The 18,562-nt window shown below is 47.3% G+C and overlaps 1 long non-coding RNA gene across 1 annotated transcript; it reads right to left on the reverse strand.

The window, feature by feature from the left end:
* Positions 1-6,242: 6,242 nt before the first annotated feature.
* LOC146237700 (uncharacterized) lies at positions 6,243-18,159 on the reverse strand. Its single transcript, XR_014740557.1, has 2 exons — positions 17,750-18,159; positions 6,243-10,481 (listed from the first exon to the last, which is right to left on the reverse strand). It is a non-coding gene; the product is annotated as an uncharacterized LOC146237700 (long non-coding RNA).
* Between the last annotated feature and the right edge of the window lie 403 nt (positions 18,160-18,562).

Here is an 18,562-nt window from a genome sequence, read left to right on the forward strand (position 1 = left end):
CTCTGTCTGTTTGCCCTGCGGGCTTTGTGCTCGTTGAGCTTCAGACCTTCCAACAGGGAGCCGCCAGCCAAGGTGTGATTGAGCGCTGGGACTTAACCAGGGAGACTTGATGCGTGCGAGGAGCTTTGAGTGGCCTGGCTGTGGTTCTCAGAGGGTGGTACAGGTGCAGCCTTTTCTCATCCTCGTCCCTCACTGTGGGACCAGACTGGGTTTTTTCGAATGCCGCCCAGCTTTGGGAGTTGCTCCGCACTGTGGGTTTGTGAGGGGGGAGTGAGTCATCACCCCCCCCCCTCCCCCCCCCTCCCTGAAGCGCCGAGCTCATTATTCTCCCACTCCACAAGGTGCTCGGAATGCTCGCGCACCACGCAACCACACACAAACACACACATACACAAACACACAAACCGACACACACAAACACGTACACACAAACACTACAACCTGCCAGGACGGGGGAAGGCAGACTGTGGGCTTTGGGTCGTGACCAACATAGAGGTAGAAGACCTCTAGCCGTTAAGATGAACCGTCCGCATGTCAAACTCGGCTACGGAAAGTCAATGAGATCTGTTTGGACCTCTGCCCCATAGCAAACAGCAGTCGCTGACTTTTCACCAGGGACTGCTGTTGTCGACCAGATGCACTATAAACTGAATATCAAACACACTTTTCTTATCAAATCTTCGATTCAAAACCCATCCCATGCTAAGCTCATTTTTGGCAGATTTGACACCTTCCACCATGATTGAAATGCATTCTTTTACATACAGTCTAATAGATGCAAATACTGTATAGTTTTAATGAGGAAAAATTTCTCAGCTATACATGGTTGTATTTTCCACCCACATGGGCCCGGAGTGTCTCTCCAGGCGTCTGTTTCCCAGCACCAGTGCAGCGTCAGACATGTACAGACATTTTACCTGTCGGGGGGGGGGGGGGGGGGGAGAAGGTAGGCAAAACATGAATCGTTCGAAACTGTCAGTGGAGAATTCCCTTCGGTTCGCCCTCTCCCCCCCCCCCCCCCCTCGCCGCCGCCGAGCGAAATGTAGGTTAGCCTCTCACGCTCCGGTAGCCTCGCGCCGATCAAACAGATGACACGGTTGCTCTCGCCAGGCGTCCTTGACGACTGCTGGAAGTCTCCTCCACTCCTCTCCTCGTCCCCCGAGGCGGGCCCGCCGTCTCGGGATAGGCCACAGAACGGAGAGACGGCCCAGCCAGTTGCCAGGCAGAATAGTCCAGGCAGGATAATCTTGCGATATATCCACGCTCGTTACCAGAGGATACTTTTCTTTTTCTTTTTTAAGGAAAAGCCAAACGAGCGACCCCCCTTCCCCCCCCCCCCCCCCCCCGCGTTCTATGATAGCACGTCGAGCTTCGCCGTGTTGGCGTTGGAAGACATTCAAGACGTTGTGACCTCTGGGAGTCCCCCTCCCCATCAAGGTAGTCCGCAGGTCAGCTCTCATCATGGATATTGTGTGTCTCTTAATCTCCTATTAGGTTTCATAACCTATACCTTTTATATAAGCGTACCGGCATGCTCTGTGTGTCGCTGCCTCTACAGCTCAACATTTTCATTTGAGGGAAGATAAGGACTGTCCCTCTCTGTAATGGCGGCTATGACGTCAGTAGAGACAATAAAGCGCCCGGAAAACTGAAACGGGTTGGTCCGGGCCAGTGTGGGCGGGCAAGGGGCCAATGGGAGAGGAGAGAGAGCTCTGTGGAAGCGTTGGATTGGCTGATAGATTTGGCGGACGCCGCCTCCCTTCCTGGTTCTGTTTAGGTGTGTGTTTCTCTCGTCCTTCTTTCCTTTAGTCCTCTCTCTCTCCCTCTCTCTCTCTCCCTCTCTCTCTCCCTATCTCTCTGTTTTGACCAACCAGCTGCACGTCTGATGTGGTGTAGAGACCTCACAAGGCTGGCCTCCTGGTGGTTTCTGGCAGACGGGGACACCTAACACTGGCACGAATGGCGAAGTCGGATTGGCTGCGTCCGACCTTACCGTAGCCACGGTGATCTGGTTCTGCCTGGTGACAGGGTTGGGGGGGACGGGCGGGCGGGCGGGGGGGGGGGGGGGGGGTGGGAGCGGGAAAGAGAAACATGGGTGGGGAGAAAGGGGGGTGGATTAAGAAGGGAGGGAGTTTTTTTATGGAGCGACTGTTTGGTTAAAGAGTTGATCAGTTGTTGGGAGTTTTGAAAGGGCCTGTTTGTTTCAACGTGACTCACTGCCGAGTCTGCTACAGAGTTAGGGCCCTGAGGGGAGAGGGAAAAGGAGAGAAATCTGGAGAGAAAGTGGGAAAAGGAGCGAGAGAGAGCAAGAGAGAGAGCGAGAGAGAGCGAGAGAGAGCGAGAGAGAGCGAGAGAGAGAGAGAGAGAGAGAGAGAGAGCGAGAGAGAGAGAGAGAGAGAGAGAGAGAGAGAGAGAGAGAGAGAGAGAGAGAGAGAGGTGAAGGAGTGAGGAACAAAGAGAGGAGGTGGAGAGAGAGAGAGATCAAGTTGATGTGGTTAGATAATTAGACGGGATGTTCTATAGCTATGCTATGAAGAGTCCCACTGCTCTGACCAATCAATAGGCTTGCCTGGCTGGCTGGGGCTTCTCTAAGTCAGTGCAGGCACGACCATCCAGCTGAGCCTAATTCCAGATCTGCATTGTCTTAAGACCACTCTGCTCTCATTGACATGCAACAGGACAGAGGCATGCCAAACGTTTACCATGTGATTTTGTCAGTGCACCGTGAAGCCACTTCACGGTTAATTGTGAAGATCATTTCCTACGTAGTGACAGTTGGAAAAAATGTTGCATCTTGAATCACAAAATGCAGTTTCACCACGTTCCTCTTTTCATTCAGTCAAAAAGTCAATGAATAAGTTATGAGTCACATGGAGAGAAGCATTACTCCACACAAAGACACACACACACACACACACCCCACTCCGCCCTGTCAGACAAACAAGCAAGACGTTTTTTTTTTTTCACCGGCGGTGTATATTTAGTCTGTTTGAGGACCTTCGAGTGCTTTCATCGTCTCTCTATCGAGGAGGTATTGGGAGCACAGGTGTTTTCTTGGCCCTATGGGAGGTATGGGGAGGAGGGGGGGGGGGGGGGATCTCATCCTAGTTAGCTTTTTTTAGCCCCACCCCTGCCCTCTGTTACCCTCTGTCACCCCAGACTTCTCATTGTTAGCCTGGTGTGAAAACCACTTTTTGACACTTACTGATGGTGGGGGGTGATGGGGGAGGGGGGGGGAAGGGTGGAGGGGGGGGGTGATGGGGGAGAGGGGGGGGAGGGCCACCACTCAGAGGGAGAAAGACAGACACACACGCACACACACGTGCCTTTGGCCCCTTGGGGGCGTTTGCCATGGACGTTTCAAAACCATCTGACTGCGGTGTGCTAACTCTGGGCTATTTTGAGCGAGGGATGGCAAAACCGTATGCTCTCTGCAGTGGCCATCGGAAAATAAGACCAACACTGGGGACTGCTAAGTGGGACCTGGGGTGTGTGTGTGTGTGTGTGTTAGTGAGGGGAGGCCTCACTAACACACACGCTGTGTGCCCCCCCCCCCCCCCCAGGCCAGAGTGAGGATACAGTGTGTCCTTTCACCCACAGTACTATCAGAGTCATCTCTGATCGTCGTCTTGTCCGGTCAAGACACCCAGGGAAGGTTCCTCGGCTCTGGCCCAGTGACTCTTACGGGTCTATCACGACGAGCAGGCAGCGTGAGTGGCGCTGGGGCCCTGTGGTGTGTGGGCGTGCGTGTGTTGAGATTCTCCAAGGGGGTCTGATTTGCAGCACCCTTTGTCAGCTCGCACTCCCTGCTTTCTCTGAAGCCAGAGAAATCTCCCCGGTCTCCAATTCCTTGAAAACGGCATCCCTCCCTCCCGCGCTCACTCACTCGCGGGAGAAAAAAAAAAAAACCTTATCGGACATTGCTGGATGGACGCCAGCCGAATAAAAGATGGGTGCGTTTACCCACCGAGTCAGGTTAGATCTCCGATCAGGGGCAGGATGGTAGGAAGAAAGGAGTCAGGTGGCTGAGCGGTGAGGGAGTAGGGCTAGTAATCAGAAGGTTGCCGGATTTATTCCCCGCTGTGCCAAATGACGTTGTGCCCTTGGGCAAGGCACTTCACCCTACTTGCCTCGGGGGGAATGTCCCTGTACTTACTGTAAGTCGCTCTGGATAAGAGTGTCTGCTAAATGACTAAATGTAAATGTAAAGGAGGAGGAGGAGGTAAAGAAGAAAGGGAGGAATAAATGAAGGGAAGATGGATTTGTGTCTTGGGCAGGCCCCCCCCCTTCTCTGGGAGCCAGATCGACAGGTGGAGAGGCTGAACCTGCCAGTTACAGTCGCCTCCCGGCGACTGGCTTTCCTTGGCCTCACACTGACGCACACGCCAGGCAGTAACACTTTGACTCGGAGGGGTTTGTCATGTGAAAGTCCCAGGCTTGACTGTAATCACTGAGTTCATTGACATTCTTCTGATCTGATAAAGATCTTGTCGCGATTCTTATCACACGTTTATTTAATTTTTGTATTGCGCCCGGTGCATGTGCTCATTCGTGTGATTATTCACACTGCGCACACACACTCTGGCACACGGTGATGTTTGAGGGCTGGTTGCGATCCTTTGTCTGTTCATGTGCTTTTTGTGTTGGCTGCGTGTGTGTTTATGGGTGTGTGTCTGTGTGTGACAGCTGTGTGTAGTTAAGATGGATAAACACCGTTCAAATATCCTGGGTCGAATAACACATCAAAAATGAATTCAAAGGTCGATTTTGTAAAAACTGTTGTCGACCAAGAACTGTGTTTTCATAGTGTGTGTTTGTGTGTACCAGAACTCTGAACAAATTGTGTGTGTGTGTACACATTTGGGAGTTGATGTTAATGAGAGTAATATTTTTGAGAACTGCGTATGTGTGTGTGTCTGTGTTTGTCTGTATGTGGGTGTGTCTGTATGTGTGCTTGTGTGTGTGTGTGTGTGTGTGTCTGTATGTGTGTGTGTGTGTGTGTGTGCGTGTTTGTCTGTATATGTGTGTCTGTATGTGTGTGTGTGTCTGTATGTGTGTGTGTCTGCTCTGCATCTGGCAGCAGCGCAGGGGGAAGCACAGATGAGGAGTGTCTGCGTGGTTGAGAATCCAACACTAGTCCCACAGGGCTGGGCCCTATTAGAGGTCCTCCTGATGCAGCTCCAGGGTGGGGCTCATAGTCTCTCTGAGCGGTCCTCCTGATGCAGCTCCAGGGTGGGGCTCATAGTCTCTCTGAGCGGTCCTCCTGATGCAGCTCCAGGGTGGGGCTCATAGTCTCTCTGAGCGGTCCTCCTGATGCAGCTCCAGGGTGGGGCTCATAGTCTCTCTGAGCAGTCCTCCTGATGCAGCTCCAGGGTGGGGCTTGTAGTTTCTCTGAGCAGTCCTCCTGATGCAGCTCCAGGGTGGGGCTCATAGTCTCTCTGAGCGGTCCTCCTGATGCAGCTCCAGGGTGGGGCTCATAGTCTCTCTGAGCAGTCCTCCTGATGCAGCTCCAGGGTGGGGCTCATAGTCTCTCTGAGCGGTCCTCCTGATGCAGCTCCAGGGTGGGGCTCCCTTCTAGCCTCCCACTAAAGGTCATAAGTTGCATGTTGTGAGGAAATATTGAGCCATTATTCTCTACTATCCAACCAAGTGACTAAAGCTCCAGAATGAAATGCCTACTGGCTGAGAGAGTTTGCTTATCTTATCATTCCTGGTATGCAAGTGACTCATTATCCATTCCTGTCGTCTGAGTCGGCAGAAGTCACACTAGCTTAGGCAGGTAAGATCATTTGCACATCTATTTTCTCCTCATGGCCCCATTGCCTTGTTTTTTTAGCATTTGCTTTGCATGATAGATGGAGGTTTACATCTACACTTTACATAGCAGTTGGAACACTGAGGTTTGGTCTGCAAAATGGTGTGTGATTGTGTGTGTTCACAGCTTTCTGGAAATTATAAGTCTGCATTCTCTCCCGTCCACTAGACACGAATCTCTTCCAATCCCACTGAATGGCTATACTGCCACTCTTTGTGCATTGCGCAAAACTGTGTGGTAAACATGTTGCTAATTCAATTGGCTAATTCATGCAAATATATAAAATGTGTAGCATGTAGAATAGCCTAACTTTTCAGTCTAAAGGAAGCATGCATGCATCAGAATACCTTTTTCATCTGTTCAACAACACATTGCTCTGTGAAAGATATTCTTTCAATTTTATACAGACTGAGTCCCACACATCATATTATTAGACAATCACCGTTTTATTGACTCATTTCATTACACCAAGGAGTATGTTACATTCAAGAATTATCGTAGTCCGTCGTAGAATCAAGAATCCATCGTCGTGGAGCCCACACGCAGCTTTAGTTTTCAAGACTGCATTTCATCCAGATATAAAGAAAACCAAACCAAGCTTTTCATATCTTAGTTGGTGAACTCGCTAACCCACATCCCCTAACCTGCTCGAACGCTAGTGGCGTAAGCGTTTATGATCAACGCTCATCTCATTCGAAGGTTTCGCCAGCTGGCCTGGGGAGGGCTTGTTCTCCCAATGACGCTACCTTGTGATCGGCCCGACAAGAGCAACCGCTTGTCCTCAACTGGATCCCCCCCAACCCTAATCCCCACTATTCATTGTGGCTTCTGTTGAGCTTGAAGGTTCTGGGCACAGCCCATGAACTAAGCCTTAGAGAAGCTACAGGCCGGCCCTTAATCAATTCTAACTCCTATTGAGGAACATTTTTAAAGGGTATGTACATTTCGATAAATCTCATTCCGGTTCGGAACGTACAAGGGGGTGAAGGTCTGTGTTTTCTGGAGGTTATCTCCAGCAGGGGCATGACGTTCTTACTGGCAACCATGACTCTTCCATCCTGTGGTTACAGCGAACGGCACGAATTGTAACAATGTTTTTAAGAGCAGCAGTTGGAACCGGAGAACCAGTCACAACTTCCTCAACCCACTCCGTCCCTCCGACTCCCCTCGAGGAGCACAGAGGGCTAACTGGTTTTGATTAACCCGTATAAAAGCTGGGATCTTCAGTACATCCCATGTGTTTCTGGCCTACCCCTCCTTCTCTCTCTCTCTCTCTCTCTCTCTCTCTCTCTCTCTCTCTCTCTCTCTTTTTTTTTTTTTTTACCCACGAGACTCTGGATGGTGAAGCAGACGGAGACCTCATGACTGTGGTCCGGGCGGCGTGTCCTCCTCTTCTGTGCGGCTTTTGTCTGGTAGAGAGGTCGAGCTTTGGCACCGGATCTGTGTCATGTGTCATCTCATGGCATGACCACAGGACAACAGGGGTGTCTGTGTTTGTGCATCTTCACGTTAGCCCGAAGAATGTGCGGGTCTGTCTGTGTGTGTGTGTGTGTGCGCGCGCGTGTGTGAGTGTATGTTTAGTGTTAAAACATGCTCTGGACTTCGGGAGAGGCGCTAGGTCCCTGTGTGTGGGTGTGTATGGTCTGGGTCAGGAGGTTTTAGTACTGCAGGATGTTCTCTCATGGCCAAGGAACCATTACTACACACCCACGCCTCTCTCTCTCTGCTCTCTCTATCCCTCTCTCTCTCTCTCTGCTCTCTCTCTCTCTCTGCTCTCTCTCTCTCTCTGCTCGCTCTCTCTCTCTGCTCTCTCTGTCTGCTCGCTCTCTGCTCTCTCTATCCCTCTCTCTCTCTCTCTCTCACCCTCTCTCTCTCTGCTCTCTCTCTCTGCTCGCTCTCTGCTCTCTCTATCCCTTTCTCTCTCTCACCCTCTCTCTCTCTCTCTCTCTCTCTCTCTCTCTCTCTGCTCTCCCGTGGACCCAGGAAGCATTCCAGTCATTGTTAACGCTCATCGTATGAATATGGCACACATGGATCTCCACCCACACTCCCATTCTTTCGTACCCATAATTGACCGACAAACATACTTGGGACAGATGGACATTCTCTCTCTGTCTCTCACAGGTAAACTCACACACACACACACACACACCAAACACACACTCACACACACATGAAGAGTGAACGGAGGGGCAAGGTCAGACAGCTGCTGGATCAGCTGCATTGATCTGGGAAGGTAAATATGTACCGTCAAGCGAACATGCACGCGATTGTCATGAAGGGATTAAGTGTGTTCTTGGGCGTGTGCAGTTGTGTGTTTTGTGCGCAAACACTTTTCTCTGTGTGCTTGTTTGTGTGTTTATATGCTTGTGTGTGCAAATGTGTGAAAGAAAATACCTTGCTTTTGAGAGAGAGAGACAGAGAGACAGAGAGAGACAGAGAGAGACAGAGAGAGACAGAGAGAGACAGAGAGAGACAGAGAGAGACAGAGAGAGAAAGAGTTTAGGGGACATTTTACGTCGACCCCCGGGTGTTTGATATGTGAGCTGTGATTGAGGTGGTCCACACAGGCTGGGGCCTTATAGCCCTGGTAAGTGTGTGCGTACATTTATGAATGTGCACGTGTGATCTCTGTGTGTGTGTGGGTGTAATCATGCCCATGCCTATGGAAACATACTTATACCTAGATATCTATATGCGCCCAGTCTGTGTGTGTGTGTCTGTGGCAGGCGAGGGTTGTAACTCACACTGACTGTAAGCTGAGGCCCTGGGTGGGACAGCTGGACTGTCACTCTGGTCTGTAGAAGGGCTGCCCTCAGCTCCGACGGGCCCTTCACACACACAACGCAAATCTTGGGGACTGCCTCTGTGGAAGACTCATGGAACATATGTCAAAACATAAGGAGAGGGGGGGGGAGGAGTAGGGGGGAGGGGGAAAAATGGAGGTGGTGATGGAGGCAAAAGAGAAGCACGTAAGAAAGGAGAGAGGGATGAATGGAGGTTATGGCCGGAACACTCTGATCCACATTGTGAAATGTTTTCCCCTTAACATCGTCTGAGCCTATAGGAATGGGTCTCCAGTCGTGAGGCCTTCTGACCAGCAGCTTCAGTCTGTGAGCACCCGCATACCCCGGTGTACGAGCCTCGCTAATTCATCAACCATTAAACATTCAATGGAGAGTGAAAAGGAGACGTGGAGAGGAGTTTTGTTTTTACCTCCAGCTACCGGGAACCCTGGCCCCAAACGTAGAGCAGAGCAGGAGAGGACAAAACAAAGCTACAAGACAAGCTAAATGCGCTTTCTTTGGCAGCTGATGCTGGAGAGATATAATGGTCGAGTGCAGTTCTGGCGGTGACATTGGATCTATTTGACGGACGCTTGGAAACCATAACCGAGCCAAACTAGTCATAACATGGATGGGATTTGTCATCCAAAACCGTGAGATTCCTTACATTGAAATTGCGTGATACGCAATCAAGCACAGCGGAGGCAAAACGAAACCCTTGAGATGCGGGTAAAAACAGCAGTGTCGTTTGCGGCCCACCTCCGAGAGAACACGTCGGAGGCCACTCACAACTGTTACGTCTTTTATGGAAAGGTGAGGTGTTGACGATGTGTGTTACCGGAGTAGCAGTAACCTGCTTGGAGGAAACAGTCACACACACGCGCGCGCCTCTTCGCACACACTTCCCGTCCTGTGCGTCGGTGATCTATGGGAGTTGGGTGACAGATACTGAGAATGCCTGGGCCTAAATAAAGCCCCCCATCCAAAACATCCTGCCTCCCTGCCTGGACCCAGGGATGGGAGCTCACTGTTGATGGGAGTGAGCAGGCCAGCAGGTCACTCTGAAATACAGTCTCTCTTATCTCACACACACACACACACACACACAGGGGCGGGGACACACACACACATTCACGGTGTGACCCACATACCAGGCAGCAGCAGGAGAAATGAGGATGGGAGAGGAGGACGGGCGAGCTTCACCTAGCTCCGGCTTCTCTCTCCTTCCACTTGTGTCCATCGTTCTAAATATGAGAGGCAGACATTCTCTCTTCACTCACAGCAGCAATTATCAGCCTCTCGGGGGGAGTCCAATTCATCTATTTCCAATGTAGTCGTTTTTATTTGTCTTAAGTCATAAAAAAAAAAAAAACGGTGGCAGTCCCATGTTAGATAAGGAAAAATATAAGGTGATACGTCGTGTTGCAATATTCAGCAGATATACGCTTGGTAAATTGCAGTAACACATGGTAAATTACAGTTTAAGACGTTTAAAAAGGGTTTATTTTCTCCGAATCAGAATACGTTTTAATCGCCTAGTAGTTTACACAACAAGGAATTGACTTTGGTGGGCAGGTGCATACAGTAAACTGTCGGGAAAAATCTCTCAGGAGCCCATACAGAATAAACACAGGTTAGCATCACAGCGTTTCACTGTACTTTACCCGGCGACGCCGCACCTTGCTTGCTCATTTCACATGATAAGTAATGATGAGGTAAGAAAAAGCTCCCACTCCTCCTCGCCGTTAGTCAATGACTGTTGTTGGACCCGCAAATGCACCAGGAATGAAGCTGTTTCACTCCCATAGCCAACCACACATCCTCTCATCCACACGTCCACGACTGAGCTCTCAGGGTGGAGATCTGACTCATTGTTCCCACTGTGTAAAAGACAGAAAGGAGGAAGAGAGGACAGAGAGGAAAAAAACAACAAAAAAAACAAGCTAGTCTGTTTTCTCACTACTCTAGTTTGGTTCCAGGAACTAGACCATGACCATTTCATTAAGTTCATGCCTGTGACCTGGCTAGCTAGCTTGTGAATATCAGTGTAGCAGGGCCAGATCACATACAAAGCATTGGCCATGGATAGTTTGCTCAGCAACTAGTGGAAATACAGTCAACGAAACACACAGATATAGAAGCTATATCAAGTGAGAGAAAAGTATGCCAATGCTATTGCTAATCCTTATTGTTAGCAAAGGGCAAGCAAGGCTACATCCCAAATCACTCTGTATGCTAATTAGTTGCCGTGTCATGTGTCTCGACGCCAAGCTTATATCAACACCTTAGCAGACACTCAACAGCAGAGTGTGGGAAGGTGTTTTGTCATATTTATCTGTGTTAATTAAAATGCGGCCGTCTAAAATCTTTCAAAGCATTTCTCAAACGTTTCCCTTAGACTTAACAAGGGTGTCTGACGAGCCCTTTTAAAGCTGAAGAGCCCTTATAGCTGACGGATGCGTTAATGTTTCTCTCATCGATATCACGTGCGTCGGTCTCCATTTTAGAATAGGCTTTCTTCTGGGAGTTCACCAAGGAGGCAGTTCACAGAGTTTGGTTCAGTTTACTCTCCATCACTTTTTCTCCCCCTCCAGCTCTGAGACCAGATGATGTGTTTATCCCATTAAGTACATCTTTTCTAATAACAAGATGATTGATTGGATATGGCGGAGCCTGTTCACAGCTCTGACATACAAAAAGGTCTGCTGCATTAATATTAGTCTCGATTTACAAGCTGTTCTTCTGGGGATGATGTCAACTCAAACAAGAACAACAACCATGACGAGAGCATGTGTGTGCGCCTGCCTCTGGTCCCTGTGATGTATACACAGGACACAAGCCAGGACAAAGATTCATAGAAAAACAGGAAAGCAAAAGAGGCATCGAAAGGCGCTATACACCCATATAAGACATTAGGTGTCATGAAAATACATTCGATATTTGGGTTATAGATGTTAAGTATATTACCAAAATATGAGCAGTATTAGTTTGGGATCCGGATGGGCTCCACACAAGCATAGCTGGCCTAGGGTCAAACAAGGTCAGCCTGAAATCTTTCTGCAGCCATCGTTCCAATGCCAAGATGAAACAAGTATTTGTTCATCCTGTACGATTAGTCTTGCTCCTCAGATACGCATATCTGAGATGTCTCTTTTAAACCCAGTAGTAAATGGTTTCATCCCAACACACGTGCACAGTTGAAGATGGAGGTTCTCCCCAACACAAAGAAAATAGCTATAATAATGTTCACTGAATAACTTGACTTGGGTTCTTTTTCGGTTTCCTTAAAGGTGGAAGACCTCGCTGTGCTGATGTCATTTTTAGGGAGGTGTGCTATCCTGCCTCTAATGCCCTATTCATTGACCGGCATGAAGAAGCAAGTTTGGTTGAGAGGCTTAGCTTGGGTTTGCATGGTTTTGCACCATTGAGGGATGTAGAGACAATCCAAAGATTTGACTGAATCAGTCAACATATTTTTTTTTGCCAGCCCCATTTGGCCAATGAGAAAGCCACAAAAATGTGAATAAATCGATGGCTTAATTCTAGCCCAGCCTCAAGGTGAGAGAAATTAAGACGTAACATTTCCCATGATTACTGGAAAATGAAGTATGCTTGCTAACTATATCTGCCAATCCCTCACCACAAAACGTACTTGACATGTGACAATCCAACAGACAAATACCCATCACTCTACACAAGGGATAATGTTGCAAACCACATTCAGAACTGAACTGATGGGTTTTGCAATGCAAGGAGAGTCTTAGAAAAGTTTGCTAAGTACGCCTCGTTGACCCCAAACAGCCAGAAAACAACTACAAGTCTTTCAGCACCCCTGTGGCTGGTTGGCAAGGAAAAGAGCGAAGAGACCCGTCTAAGAATGGTTTTCCAAAATATTTGTGCTGAATAGAGACTATTTTCTCAGTGAGGACCACCTCACAGCTTAGCTAACCGAAATAGAGTCCTGCCCATGCCAACACAGTCAATGCATGAGGTCTGCCTATTGGCAAACAAGCTCACAGACCAACAGTACAAGGTGGACTTGCATTCAGTTTATGCTCGGTTGCCGCGGGAACCTTCAACTCCAACAAGTGATCTGGCATTATATAAGTAAACAGTGCATTCATGAGCAGTGCACAGTAAAGATAGAGGATACATAGCCTCAAGTCCTGAGATCTAAGTTTAGTTTGTGTGTTTTGGATATTCTACTACATACTCAACTAGGGGGATAGCTTAATAGTTGAACCCTATGTTTATAAAGACCTTTTCACCCTCCACCTAAACTAAGCTTTTTACTCAACACTTGCCAACTTTTAGTTGTTTATAATGGCCGTATATGCTATAAGATTTCAATTTCAGATGAAGTGGCTAAAATTGTTGCCTGCTGTTGAAATGTAGATGATTTGTTGATGCTAGTCTGCTATCTGCTAGGGTCTGCTAGGGTAAAAATCCATAAACTCTCTGATAAACCACAATTAGGCTATTTTAAGGGACTTAAATAGTGACAGTTGATTGAGGGTGAGATTTCAGATGATATGATCATTGTTTCAGATGAATGAGAATTGGTTGAGAAAATGACCATTGAGATACAGTGCTTGATTACCTGCTTCTAGATACTTTTGCCCTGAATAAGTCAGATCTTGGAAAGCGATTGGCTGAAATCAGGTCGGTAGAATTCATTATCTAAAAGGCAGGGGTATACACACGGGGAATGTCTGCTCCAATTTCTTGCCCTATTGTCTTTGGTGTGGTGTGTTTGAGTAGGATTTGAGTGGTTCCTTGAGTGCTGGAACTGTTTCAACCCACACCCTAACAGAACCCTCAGTTAGTCTGTTGGAAGGGGCGTGGGGCTAGTGTCATGGCGTCACACAAAGGGAGGGGGGGGGGCTGGGGCTCTTGTTGAGTCATGTCTCTGTGTTACTGGGAACCCCACTTTCCAAGCCTGCATGCATAAGCCAACAGTATTAAATGCACTTGCTCACATAGCAGACAACCCATGCCAATTTGACGGACACCACACACTTGTTGCATACTTGCCCATGCATATGTTAGCCTTGCAACAGACCCATTCGCACAGTCTGGAAAACACACGCACTGTGTGAATCTTGAACACCCCACACTTTTAACTGTTGGTCCACCTATCAACACTCACATCCAACCCATCTGCAGGTTTTGAGGACCAAATAGGGAGGGGGGGGGGGGGCAACACAAAGGAAGTCTGTGGTGCATGTCATGCAGGTAGCACTTTCACCACCCCCATTTGGACTACCTGTGTTTGTCACCACTCAATAACGCCTTTGTCATCCCCAGAGGTCATCTCCCTAAGCAGATCCATCACTTGACTTGGAGAAACTGGAGGAACGAGATGTCTAGAAAACCCCAACCCCCCCCCCCCCCCCCAAACAAACACATCCAGTCCTCAAAACAATTGTTGAAGTCTTAGAAAAATGTCTGAAGAGATACATCTGACAGGGTTGCCAACATTTCTTCACTTTTGCGCTCGCCTGAAACCTGCACCGACTTGCTGCAAATCCATATCCAAACGTATCTGCACTGAAACTTGGCGCAGACACTTTGAAACCATTTCAAAAGCAAGTACTACTGATTTAATCCAGGATAATACTCATGATCATCCATCATCAATGGAGACTATTGTCCGGTAAGCGGCCTAACCATGGCACTTAAATACCGGAGAGAACTGCTGGTATGTTCACCCAGCACATGCTGCCTCGCTCCAGGGGCCTAAAGGTTAAGGAGTTTATGGACGCTGAAAGACACCATAGAAAGCTCATCAGTTCAGCTTCTCGGGGCTCATTCTCTTTCCGGTGTAAATGATGCTGCGATCTGAAAGGAAGGACAAGCTAGTTGTAAGTCGTCTTGGCCTGGAGGGAAACTGGTCTCAAGTAGCTAAGGGGGAAGCACAGGCCCGTCAGTCCTGTGATAGCCGTATGAGATTCCACATGCTCTGATGAGTAATTCCCCTCCCTCCCCCTCATCCTCCATCCTCCCCTCCCTGGCTGTGGTGTGTTAGCCCTGAGTCATCCAACCAGCGAGCCCCACACTTTCCTAACCCTCGCCTGTGGCGTAGATGAGGATCCTTCCTGGTCCGTGGCGATCCCACGAGGGGGGGGAAATTGGCCAATAGCTTTCCGTGGATGACTCACTTGCTCGCTGACCAACCAATGAGGAGTTGTCCTTTCTCCTTGGCCCCACACTAATACCACCACACCTCAACCTGGATCAGAAGCTTCCTGTCTGTCTGTCTGTCTGTCTCTTGGCGCAATGTCAAGACACTGAAGGACATGGAGCTCATTTTTCTGCATGTTAAAGAATGGAGAGACCGATGGGGGGGGGGGGGAGATAATGACAGTATAAGGCTTGCCTGAAGGGTGTATTGGTATCATTAGCAAGAGAGATGTGCTTAAATCTGTCTAGGGGAAATGTACTCTCGTGTCTGCATTCCTACCCAATTCTTGGAGCATGATGTGAATCTACGCCTTGAACATGCTTTGAACTTTTGATGGCCGAACACGGAAGTTCTCTGGCTGCTGCTTCCTGCCATTATGATGTCACGCGTTGTCTACTATGACCGCTGGCCACACACATGGATCAGAACCTTCTGTACAGTAGCATTTTTGAGGGTGGGGGGTTAAAGTAATGTATTGACTATCCATGCGCAGTGAGGAAAGGCTGTAATACTCAATTGACTGCTTGTCTATTGTTTCCTTGGCTTCGAAGTGCATAGGGTTGAATGTAGCCGGTATTGTATAGCCAACAGCATGTTGCAACAGGAGACTTTGTTGACCATTGCAAGAGCAATAAGGATTTTTAGGGGCATTATGACTGGGTTAATAAAACACAGCTGCCCCTAAAAGTCCCTCATTTTTCTTGCTGCCTTTTTTCCTCTTTCTCTCGATCTCTCCCTTTCTCTAAAGTCTCATTCCAAGGTTCTGAGGTTGAACTGGAGCAATTGTTGGCTCATACGGGGTACACAGATTGGGCATTAGATCAACCATGGTAGGCCACTGGCAACCACAAAAGGTGACCAAACTCACCGTAGACGTTGCCAGCATGCGAGGAGTTTCAGATAAGAGATTTTTACACAAAGGCGGCGTACGTGGCCAATGTTTATAAGTTGTGTATTTACAATGGACAAGCTTTATTGGGATTTGTGCGGACGTTTCGGGAGGGGTTGAATGAGTTCAGAGCAGTTTTCTGAGAAGTAGGTGTCCCAGTGTGTTTATTTATTCGTTTTGAGCATCAGGCATCTGCAGAACAGTTAAAACATGAGTCAACTGGAATTAGCAGAAGTGCGGTATTTGTACTAAATGTTGTGATGCAAGGACAATATATTATCTCTAATTATGGCACTCTTACTTACGGACCCAAGTGAACTCGGTAGCCTGACTAAGTAAACAAGGAGACACACACTCACTAAGGTAGGGCTTTCAAACCAGCCGTGCTGTTTTCCAGAGCCTGCTACAGCCCTGTTTAAGGGCAATAACAAGTGTATGCAATAACACTCAGTGTGTTAGAGTGGCAAGATCTGTCTGTTTGGACCCCGTGTGAATGTGAAATGCCATTGAGTGAGGTTTGGCAGGCAGTAGCAACAAGCACTGTTTAATATCTCAGCTATAATCAGCACACTTGGTGACTATCCCAGATCTCCTAAATGTTCTACTCTGCTTATTCAAACCAGGCCTAGTACTACCTGCCTCCAAAGCTTCCCTGGTTTAGGCCCTGAGAACTCCCACAGTCACTCACAAAGGTTTCAGCCCGAAGAGTGGGAGGACCTTATCACGACATGCGTTTTCTTTCCCTTCGGTTAAATTGTATTAATAACTGAAGAAGTTTAACAATTGGTGCGTCCGTATTGTTTCTTGTTAATAATGCCAGTAGTCGTCTGATATAAAACTGTTGATTACACTTGGTTATTGGTATATTCACACCCCTCGGAGTTGAAGCGCATTTGGCAACTGTAGCAGCTTAGTGACAACACAAGCCTGAAATAGTAAGGTTGTAAAAACGTATTGGTTCTCACTGATGTGTTTATGCGAGCGACAAGTAGTTCACGTAAACAACTTCTTCATTTAAATAAAATGTTGATACAAATGATGTGAATTTATGTACAGTAAGGTGTATCATAGCCTATTCTTCTTTAAATGTATAATTTATTACACTCCAAATTGGCTGTTGCCAAATATATTTTAGCAGTTATAAATGTTTTCAACTAAAATACAGCACAACATGTGCCTCTGTGAATGTCTAACCAATGTGTCCTTTCACCATGTAGATGTCACCATCAGTTATATTAATTACATAAAGCACTTAGTGTCAAGATGCTAAATTCATTAGTCGGGCATGTTTGGCATCCTGTGGTCCAGACCGATTTAGAAACAGGCAAATATGACTTCGTCTTGACTTAACACTTGTTAAATAACAACATGGGTTTGTTAAAACAATCTAAGATAGATCATTGTTTGTCCTCATCCCCTCCTGTTTTAACCCAATTTACATTTACTCAAACATGGTTTCTGAGGACTTAAAGTAGCTTTCACTGTCCTTTCAAAGTTATATGGTGTCAAAGCCTGAAGTATACAGAAAGAAAGAAATTCAGCTATTCAAAATACGTTTTGGATGAGTCATCAATCAATATTAGTTTTCAATATTAGTGTGAAAGTTAGAGATGAATTGTTCAACCTTAATAGGCCTCAAGCTCTTTTTTGCCTAAAAGTTTTTTTCCGTTTTTTTTTTATATCATTGCTGAGAAATGTATTATTGCTTGTACAGGAATGCCACATTTATAACTGTCGATGCCAAGGCAATAGCCTGCCTTCTGAACTTGCTGGTTACATGAGCCAGAAACTGGGACTTTGTAGGCCAGTTGAATGAATGAGGACTCACCTTGCCCGCAAAGACCCAACTTCTAACTCACACATTTTAAGATTTTTTAAATCAACTTTTTTTAAATCAAGGTACCCGAACGTACAGCCTCAAAAAGCATCCTTTCCAACATGATCGAAGTAGGCTAAATAGCCTACTTCCGTATCCAACTCAGAACTGTCAGGGGCAAAAATCATTTGGAATCTTTAGAAAGCCTACATTCTAAAATGTGCTATTGTGGTGGTGTCTGGATGCGTTACGTATTTACCTTTATGTCCAATGTTAACAGACATGTTCAAGTCAGACACAAAACGCGATGGTATCTGCATCCCTTGTCTTGTCCGGCAAGATGACTTCGCGCAGAAGACTGTCGGAGAGAACGTCGCTGCGTGCGAAGTTGAAGTTCTCTGCTCATCACTCAACCACCGCCCCTCTTTTTCTGATCAGTTGCGCTGGTATTGCACGAATCCCATATTTAGTAAGATTATCCTTTGGGACGAATTGCTGCATTTTCTTTTGACATAATGTGGAAATGTCTTCAAAATAACTAAGAGGCAACAGAGGAGCACTTGTGCCAGGTTAGGCTATCCCCACAGCCTAATGGAAATCTCGGATACATTTCATGTTCTCCGGTCCAAGCAACCTCGTGTGCACACACCAGCGTCAATCCCTGAAATATCCATACTGGAAAGAGACACGTTGATGTTATTGCCATGTTGCAGTATATGACCACGACATCACCCAGAGCTGGAAGGATATGATATATGGTGTTGCGCCCTCGTGTTGGGACCTCCCCAAAATGGACTTCTGCTAAGTGGTAACCTGGTTATTTTGAGCGCGTCACTCCGGCTCGTCTCCAATTATAGGTTTCCTTCGCCAAGATTTGGCGCATCAATGCAAGATTATCTTAAATATTACTTATTAACATTAAAAACGACTTTCAAAACACAAGTTTACATTCTAGATGCAATCAAGATGTAAGGTCTGGCGTTTTTGCGCAGTAGCCCATGGTATGGAGTTAAATAAACCCAAGCAATAATGGGTAATATCTAAGAAAATATAGACATATGGAAACTTTTCA

The sequence above is a fragment of the Hypomesus nipponensis genome, chromosome 21 (genome assembly GCF_054491055.1).
Source record: "Hypomesus nipponensis isolate SF chromosome 21, ASM5449105v1, whole genome shotgun sequence".
NCBI lineage: Eukaryota > Metazoa > Chordata > Actinopteri > Osmeriformes > Osmeridae > Hypomesus > Hypomesus nipponensis.